Source organism: Grammomys surdaster, unplaced genomic scaffold (genome assembly GCF_004785775.1).
Source record: "Grammomys surdaster isolate TR1022 unplaced genomic scaffold, NIH_TR_1.0 62, whole genome shotgun sequence".
Lineage (NCBI taxonomy): Eukaryota > Metazoa > Chordata > Mammalia > Rodentia > Muridae > Grammomys > Grammomys surdaster.
The window spans coordinates 24,695,079-24,703,554 of record NW_021604564.1 but is presented as its reverse complement, the minus strand read 5'-3'; positions in this window follow the sequence as shown (position 1 = coordinate 24,703,554).

Sequence of the window (8,476 nt, the reverse complement as noted above, 5' to 3'; positions counted from 1 at the left end):
GGTATGAACCACAAACCAATATCCACAAGTAATTATTAAAGGAGAAAAAATACTCTGAAAGAGAAAACTTCAACACACAAATAGAACTGATATAATAGGGCAGGAGGGATGGTTCAGTAGGTAATACCACTTGCTAGCAAGCCCTAGGACTTTGATCCCTGGAACCCACTTGAGGGAAGGAGAGAACTGATGACTGAAGTTCCTCTCTGACATTCTACATATATAGACACACAAATAAAAACTGTAAAAAGTTACTATCTTTATTATAGAAATTATCAGTTTTAAGATGAACTATTATCGCATATACTACTGGAAAAGTAGATTTTGAAATATAGACATTTTAGATATGGAAAGGAATATCAAAATTACTAAGATTAATGTCTTCATGCCTTAGTATAGGAATACAATCCTCCACAACTACCCAGGAAGGCTGTAAGAGATCATAGATGACCTATTTTTTTTTTTCCTTTTTGGAGTACACACTTTGAAGCGTGGTGCTTTTCTGACAGCATTTAAATACACTGTGTCTAACTGTTTCTGGGACTGGTATGTAGTTCAGTGGTAGAGCACTTGCCTGGTATACTTGAGGCCCAGACTTGTATCTTTAGTATTAGAATAAAAAAAGAAAAAGATTTTTCTTTGCTTTGCTTCCTTCCTTTCTTTTTTTATTTTTCAAGACAAGGAAGGTTTCTCTGTGTAGCCCCGGGTATCCTGTGTTATCCAGGATAACACAGAGAACTGCCTGCCTTTGCTACAATTAAAGATTTTGTCCTGCATATTAAGGTTTCTTAAGTCAGCACTGTTGACCCTGGACTTGGTAATGCTTTAGGACATGTGGGGCCCTTAGAGCCCTGCAGTTCATCAGCTGTACTTCTGGCATCCACTAGACACAGAGTACCCTCCCAGTTACAACAAAAAGTGTTTGCTGACCTGGGCAAATGCAGTCTTTGAAATCCCAGTTCCTCTCTGTACCTCTGTACCTCAGGAGAAAGAGCCTGGGTATAAGCCTTTCAAATTTCAGCATTCTCTTTTTCCATGTGTTTTTAATCACCTCTCCTTAGAGAGCTCACCTTCCGTGTCTGAGCATCCAAGCAGCACTTATTCTAAACGTCGATGAACTTTGTATTTTGCAGTAACTCTTTTTTTTGAGACAGGGTTTCTCTGTATAGCCCAGGCTGTCCTGGAACTCACTCTGTAGACCAGGCTGGCCTCAAACTCAGAAATCCACCTGCCTCTGCCTCCCAAGTGCTGGGATTAAAGGCGTGCGCCACCACTTTGCAGTAACTCTTAAGTTCACACAATTGTAAGAAATGGTAGACCTGATCCACCTTTCACCCACTTTCCCCACTCTATAAACCAACACTGCATCCATCACAGGACAAGTTATTCATACCCACATAAGCCCTCAATTTTACTTGTTTCCCAACTTTTACTTGTACTAAGTAGTTATTCAGATAAAGTTACAACATTTATAGTAAGCTGTATATCTGTCAATCAAAAAATGCAAGGTAGCTTCCTCTGCCCCGTTTACAACCATCTGATTTTTATTTTTAAAAGTAATTCACCCTAACATGCTGAAGCCTGCAATGTGCCTTATGAATAATTATATTACTTTACAAATTTAAGAAATATTTTAACATTAGAAAATAGAAATATTCAAATTTAAACTAATCACTTAGGAAAAAATTAGTAATAAATAAAAAGACTAAGTCCAAGTATTCTCAAGTTATGTGAAAACTTGGGGCTGTAGAGATGGCTCAGTGGTTAAGAGAAAATATAATTTACTTTTCACAAAAATAACCCAAGGTTCTCTTGAAAGCCACAATTCCAAGTTTTTAAAATCTTTCAAAATCTACGTATATGACAAACAGAAAATTCATTCATTATATATTATACCCAAGGCACACATTCATCGGGTTTGTACACTTACATTTAATGTCACTGGGGATGCAATTCTGAGTCCAGGTCAGGTAAGCTGGTAGATAAACCTCTGATATCACTTGGAGGTATTTGTTTCAGTATTTTTCTTTGGGGTCAGAGGGCTTCCAATTCTTGGAGAGTTTGGGGTACAATCTAAAATTTTAAATCAGTTCTGCAATTAAAATACTGGTTCTCCTTACCCATAACTGTATTTCATCTTGCCTTACACGGATTTTTCCTGAACAAAAACATGATAATCAATTTCAAACCCTTTCCATGGTTTGAGTATGAAAGGCTTGCAAGAATCACTTTTAAATATTCAGAAGGAAAGTCAATGAATGAAGAAATTTCACCAACACTTATACAGAACATCACATTCTTTACAGCTTCAAGAATCAGTGAATCACCAATTATGATGGTCGGTCTACTTGAAAATCAAAACTGAAGTCTTCAACCTAAATACTGAACTATAAGATTTCAATTGCTATTAAGTCACAGATACTCTAAATATATACTACAGTAGCTATTACTCCTACATCCACACTCCCTGCATGGAAGTCAGTGTACCTACTTCTTCCTCTTGCTGAACACTGCAAAACACATATAACCACAGTAAAGCACACAGCTCCAGCAATAACCTCTAACACTTCTCAGAATTTCAAGGGCCTTTCTTGGAGTTGGACAAATGACTTAGTGGGTAAGAATACCTACTGTTCCTTTCAGGTCTCATTATCTACATGGCAGATCACAACAATCTATAACTTCAGTTTAAGGGTATCTGACTCCCTCTTCTGACCTCTACCAGGCACACACATGGTATACCTGCATACAGGCAAGCAAACAAAAGCACAATAAAAACGAATGAATCTTTTTTAAAATTAAGACTTTTCTAGGCCAGGCAGTGGTGGCACACGTCTTTAATCCCAGCACTTGGGAGGCAGAGGCGCAGGTGGATTTCTGAGTTTGAGGCCAGCCTGGTCTACAGAGTGAGTTCCAGGACGGCCAGGGTTACACAGAGAATCCATGTCTCAAAAAACCAAAAAAAGGGGGGGGGGGGGAGAGACCTTTCTTTACCTTACTTTGTTAGTTATTTTTAACCAAAATAAACTTTATAAATTGTTTTCTCTAAGTTGTTTTTCAAAAGTTTTCTAAGTTATAATTCCATCCCTGTTTTAAACCTTGAATATAGAAAAATTTCATTGTTTACAAGTGTATACTCTAAAATGCTAAGCATCATTACTTTCAAATTTAATTCATTAAAGACACCTCAAGGGTGAATGCTTTATGCAGAAATCTGAGATAGATGAACACTGAGTCCTTTACTGACTAAAGTAAAGGCACAGAGCAGGAATATATGTGATGAAGGTTGCAAGATTTATCTCCATAAACATGCTAGAGCTGGATTTAGTATCTTCCCCTTTGACACACAGATGCATTCATCAAATCACTGTTATTTTTTAAAAGATTTAAGTAGATTCAAGTAGATTTAAAATAGAAAAGGCTCCAGAATATCCTAGTCGATACAGTAGGCATGGACTTGCAAACATATGGCTCATGGCAGGCCTTTAGATTTGATACTCAGAACCACAAGAAAAGTTGTACAATATAATAAACTCTAGTTATGTGCAGTGAAGAACTTGAAGTGAAGCCAGTTTTGAAATATGTTCAAGACAATTGTAAAGTGCCACTAAAAACAAAACAAAACAAAAGAAAACCAAAAAAACAAAAAAACAAAACTGGTACCTTCTGTTCCAAATGAGCAAAGATTTACATTATGCATGTTGTAATAATATAGCCATGTTAAATCAAAGTGTCTAAGAAAATATTACTAAAACTAAATGTTTTTGTTTAGTTGCTGTTTGTTTTTTAGTCTTACTCTGCAGTCCTACAGGCCTAGCACTTGATAGGTAGACCAGGCTGGCCTGGAAATCACAAAAGATCTTCTTACTCAGCCAGCCGTGGTGGTGCACGCCTTTAATCCCAGAACTTGGGAGGCAGAGGCAGGCAGATTTCTGAGTTCGAGGCCAGCCTGCTCTACAGAGTGAGTTCCAGGACAGCCAGGACTACACAGAGAAACCCTGTCTCGAAAAAAACAAAACAAAACAAAACAAAACAAAACAAAAACAAAGATCTTCTTACTCTACCTCCTGGAGCTAGGTTCAAAAGTGTAAATTACTACACCTCCCAAATCTTTTGTAGTTTATTTAAGGCTTCTACAAACTTATTATATGTAGGGTTCACAAATCCCTCCTGGGACAGTAATGCTCCATAAACAGTACATTCATCAACAAGGTATTTGTAAAACTCATAAAACCAATCTATACACATGAGACAAGGAATTATACTTTTCCACACTGATAAAGAAGAATATAGGACAGAACAACTCCTGTTTTCTTAGTGCTCAAATATTTATACAATGACCAAAGAACCACTATTTCGTTAACTGTTGGGACAGGGTGACTTAGTTCCTTATATAACTCTCATTAAACAGAATTACTACACGATAGGATCTAAAAGTCAGAAGAGCAACTGGAACAATAGTGGGAAAATCAAAACTGTAGGTTTTTCATTATGTTTGTTTTTATTTAAGGGGTTGGTGCCACATGTGCTTGGGTGCCTGAGGAGGTCAGAACAGGGTGCTGGAGTTATAAACTGCTGCCCTACATGAGTCTTCTGGAAGGCAGCAAATGCTCTAAAACTACCTTCTCCAGCCCCCGTATTTACGGTTTTACTGCACAAGTTTAGCTTTCCTTATCTTATACTCACCTAACAGTCATATATAATCATCTCTCAAGGTCTTCTAAGCTTGAATTACAGGTTTACAGTTACAAAATTATAGTTGTTTTATTATCCTAAGAATTTGCATGTTTAGAAATGGAATATTTGGAAGAAAGAAAAATTAATAACATTAGGATGAAACTTTGAAGCTGTTCACTTTATGCTTAAACTTATATATATATACACCTTGTCATGTTTTCTGGATTCCTAATTTCACTTATAACTAAAATATTTTTAATAACCTAAAATCAAAAGTTTAAGATTGCCAGGCAGTGGTGGCGCACACCTTTAATCCCAGCACTTGGGAGGCAGAGGCAGGAGGATTTCTGAGTTTGAGGCCAGCCTGGTCTACAGAGTGAGTTCTAGGACAGCCAGAACTACACAGAGAAACCCTGTCTCGAAAAACAAAAAAAGTTTAAGATTTAGAGTTTTAATTTACATAGATAAAAATTATTTGGCAATATAACACCTTGGGTATAATTTGTGAGAATATAGACAATTTACCTTTGCTGACTTCATACTAAATGAAAAATATCAGCCTGGCTCTCCAAAGAAAAATGTATACTTAGATCTGGGGTAGCTTTTCCCCTCACTGTGGGGTGACTAGAGTTCTGAGTAATGAAGATTTCTTTAAGAACCTCTACATACAGCTTTCAAAGAAGTCCGTCCCACAGCCAATTCAGGAACCATTTCCTCTCACATAGCATACATGAGCTGATAGTACACCACATCCACACAGCAAACCCTGCATTCCAGAAGTCATCTTACCAGTCTCAAAATCAACCTTTTGTGCTGATTAAGATCTTCTGCTCAGTGTCAATGCCAACCCATGTTACACAATTCAACCTCCAAAGAGGAAAAAGTAGATATTTAAATTTCTGTGATAAAAAGGATCAATTATGTTAAAATATTTTAACATACAAATGGCACAGAAGACATAATCAAAACTTAAGATACTCTAATTTACTATTAAAGGGTATTAGATAAAAGCTTCACTTCTCATCTCCACCGATAGGTATAGAAGAAGACTGTCTATAGTCCTACCTTATTTCTTCTCCAGTGTACAGTGACACACTATTTCTCCAAGCAATCTACAAGTAGACTAACAAGGTCATGTGTGAAGATTTATAGTAAATGGAGGGCAGGTTTACTCCTATGAGCTAACGTATCAGCATGACTCTTTCAGCATCCCATACATTCAACTTCTGCTCGCTCCTTTACAATATAAAGAATCTGACATTAATGTAACATTTATTTATACTGACTTATTTGTATGCATCTGAACATAGGTAGAGGTAAAATGTACAAAACTTTTTATTCTGGAAGTTTTATTAATAATACATATATTGTTAATGGAAAGGCATCTCCAACTTGACTGACCTATGTTAGTATCTTGTAGAAAAAATATTTCCATATTACCAAACATTTCAAATTATTTGTTCATGAGCTGGTTAAAATATCACCTTGAATCCCAAGTTTACAGCCTATCCAACATTCCCAACTAGTTGTTCATAAGCTGGTTGAAAGTTTCTATTCTAGGAATAGAAACCTAAATTTCACTTATCTTTAAAAATATACTCTAGTTATTGAAGAGAGACAAAATTATGGGTAGAGAATATCTGTGGAAAGATAGAAACTATGGAGCACAAAATATCTGAAACTAGTTCTTTGTAATTTAAAGAGTCACAAAAAACTAGTACAGAAACTAGTTCTTTGTGACTTAAAGAGTAACAAATTCTATGTATGGTTTGCAATTATAATTTAAACACCTTTATAATAAAGACATATGGAGTTTAAAAGGAATAAAACCAAAGGAAATATTTTGGTCCTAAACAGAAATAACTAAAATTATCCATCATCGTTTACTGATTGGCAATATATTAGCTATCTTTTATGTCACTGCAACAAAACACTTGACAAGCAACTTAAGGGAAGGATTTATTTTGGCTCACAGTTTGAGAGGCAGAGTCCATGATGGCAGGGAAGGCATGGTGATAGGAACATGAGGTGGCTGGTCACACTGTGTCTGCAGTCAGGAAGCACAGAGAGATGAATGCTGGTACTCAGGGCAAGCACCCAGCCCATGCTTAGGATGAGTCTTCCCTCTTCAGTTAAACCTCTCTGGAAATGCCCCCACAGACTAACTAGTCAAGTTGACAATGAAGATTATCATAAGTAAATTTCCTTGTCAACTTGACTTTCAGACAAATCACTTTCAAACCATTACATTTCATCTCTGACTCCCATAGGCTCATAAAACAAATAAATTCAGACTGACTTCAAAAGTCACCATAGTCTTTAATTGTCCCAACATTGTTCAAAAGCCCAAAGGCTCTGAGATGCAAGGCAAGGTCTTAACCGTGAGTTTCTATAATTTCAGAAAACAAGTTACATACTTCCAATGTACAAAGGCATAGAGTAAACATTTCCATTCCAACAGAGAGGAATGGGATATAGCAAGGGAAAATTGGATCAAAGCAACACCTAGCAGGGAAAACACTGTATCATGATCAGCATCTGGGGCTTGTGGTACTATACTATCATCTGGGATCCAACGACCAGGGACAGCTCCACCCCTCCAATTTTGTCACCTGTAGTATATATATAACCTCTCTGGTGGGATGATTCTACTCCAGTTTTCCTTGGCAGGAATTCCACAATTCAGGAACTTCCAACAGCCTGGGACTCTACTTTGCAACTTGACCTTACAGAGCTTCAAACAATGGTGTTTCAGAATGTCCTTTGCCACACAATGACTTGCACTTTACATGCCATGAAGCATCCAAGTTCTACTGCCTTGCTGTATGACCCCTACTATCTGTAAGTAGCTTAAAGCTATAACTAGCCTTTCAACACACTTAGGCTTCCAAATCACAGAAGTCTGCTTACATAGCAGAAACCCCATCAGCCACAGTCTCAGTTTAGTTTCTCTTCTTTCAAATCAACTTCTTCTATTTTCACTAGTTGGAGACTTCCATAGGTTTTACCCTCAGGGCACCTGCTCTGCCTTAGTAAACAATGGCACTAATTTCCTTAATTATAAAAAGCTGTGTACACTCTGCTGGTTCACTCCTTTCTTCCCCAAACTGCACATTTTCCAATCTTTCTGCTTTCTCCTGCTACTTATCTGTAGTAAGCATGCCTCAGCCTAAACATAATTCTGTCTTAAAACTGCCACTGCCAAAGAAACTGCAAATCACTCTATGACTTATATTTTCAGGAATAGGCAGAATACACCCATATTCTCCATCAGAAGAAAATGCAAATAGCCTTTAGCTCAACTCTTCAAAATGTACTTGCCCCTTTCCTGAGCACAATGTTCACTCTCTAGCTTTTCATTGGCATGCTGGTCTCCCATAAACCACTCAGAATGACCCACTGAGCTCTGCTTCCAAGGCTTTCACATTCCTTCTGAAGACCAGTTCCAAAGCCTATACACATGTTGAGGTTATCACAGCAACACTTCCTCTTCTTGGTACTAACTTTCTTTATTAGTTATTGTTTTCATTGCTGTGCTCAAATTCTTGACAAGAGGGATTTATTCTGGTTTACAGTTCTTGAGGAACATAGATAGGCAGGCAGTGCTTTCATGCCAATGTATAAAATACAATTTTGAAGCCACCAATATGGCTCAGAAGGTAAGGGCACTTGCTGGGCAAATCTAACCACCTGAGTTTAATACCTGAGTCCCACAGTGGAAATAAAGAACCAACTCTGTAAAGCTGTCCTCTTACCTCCACACATACACACCACGGCACACATATGCCCACTCAAAAAA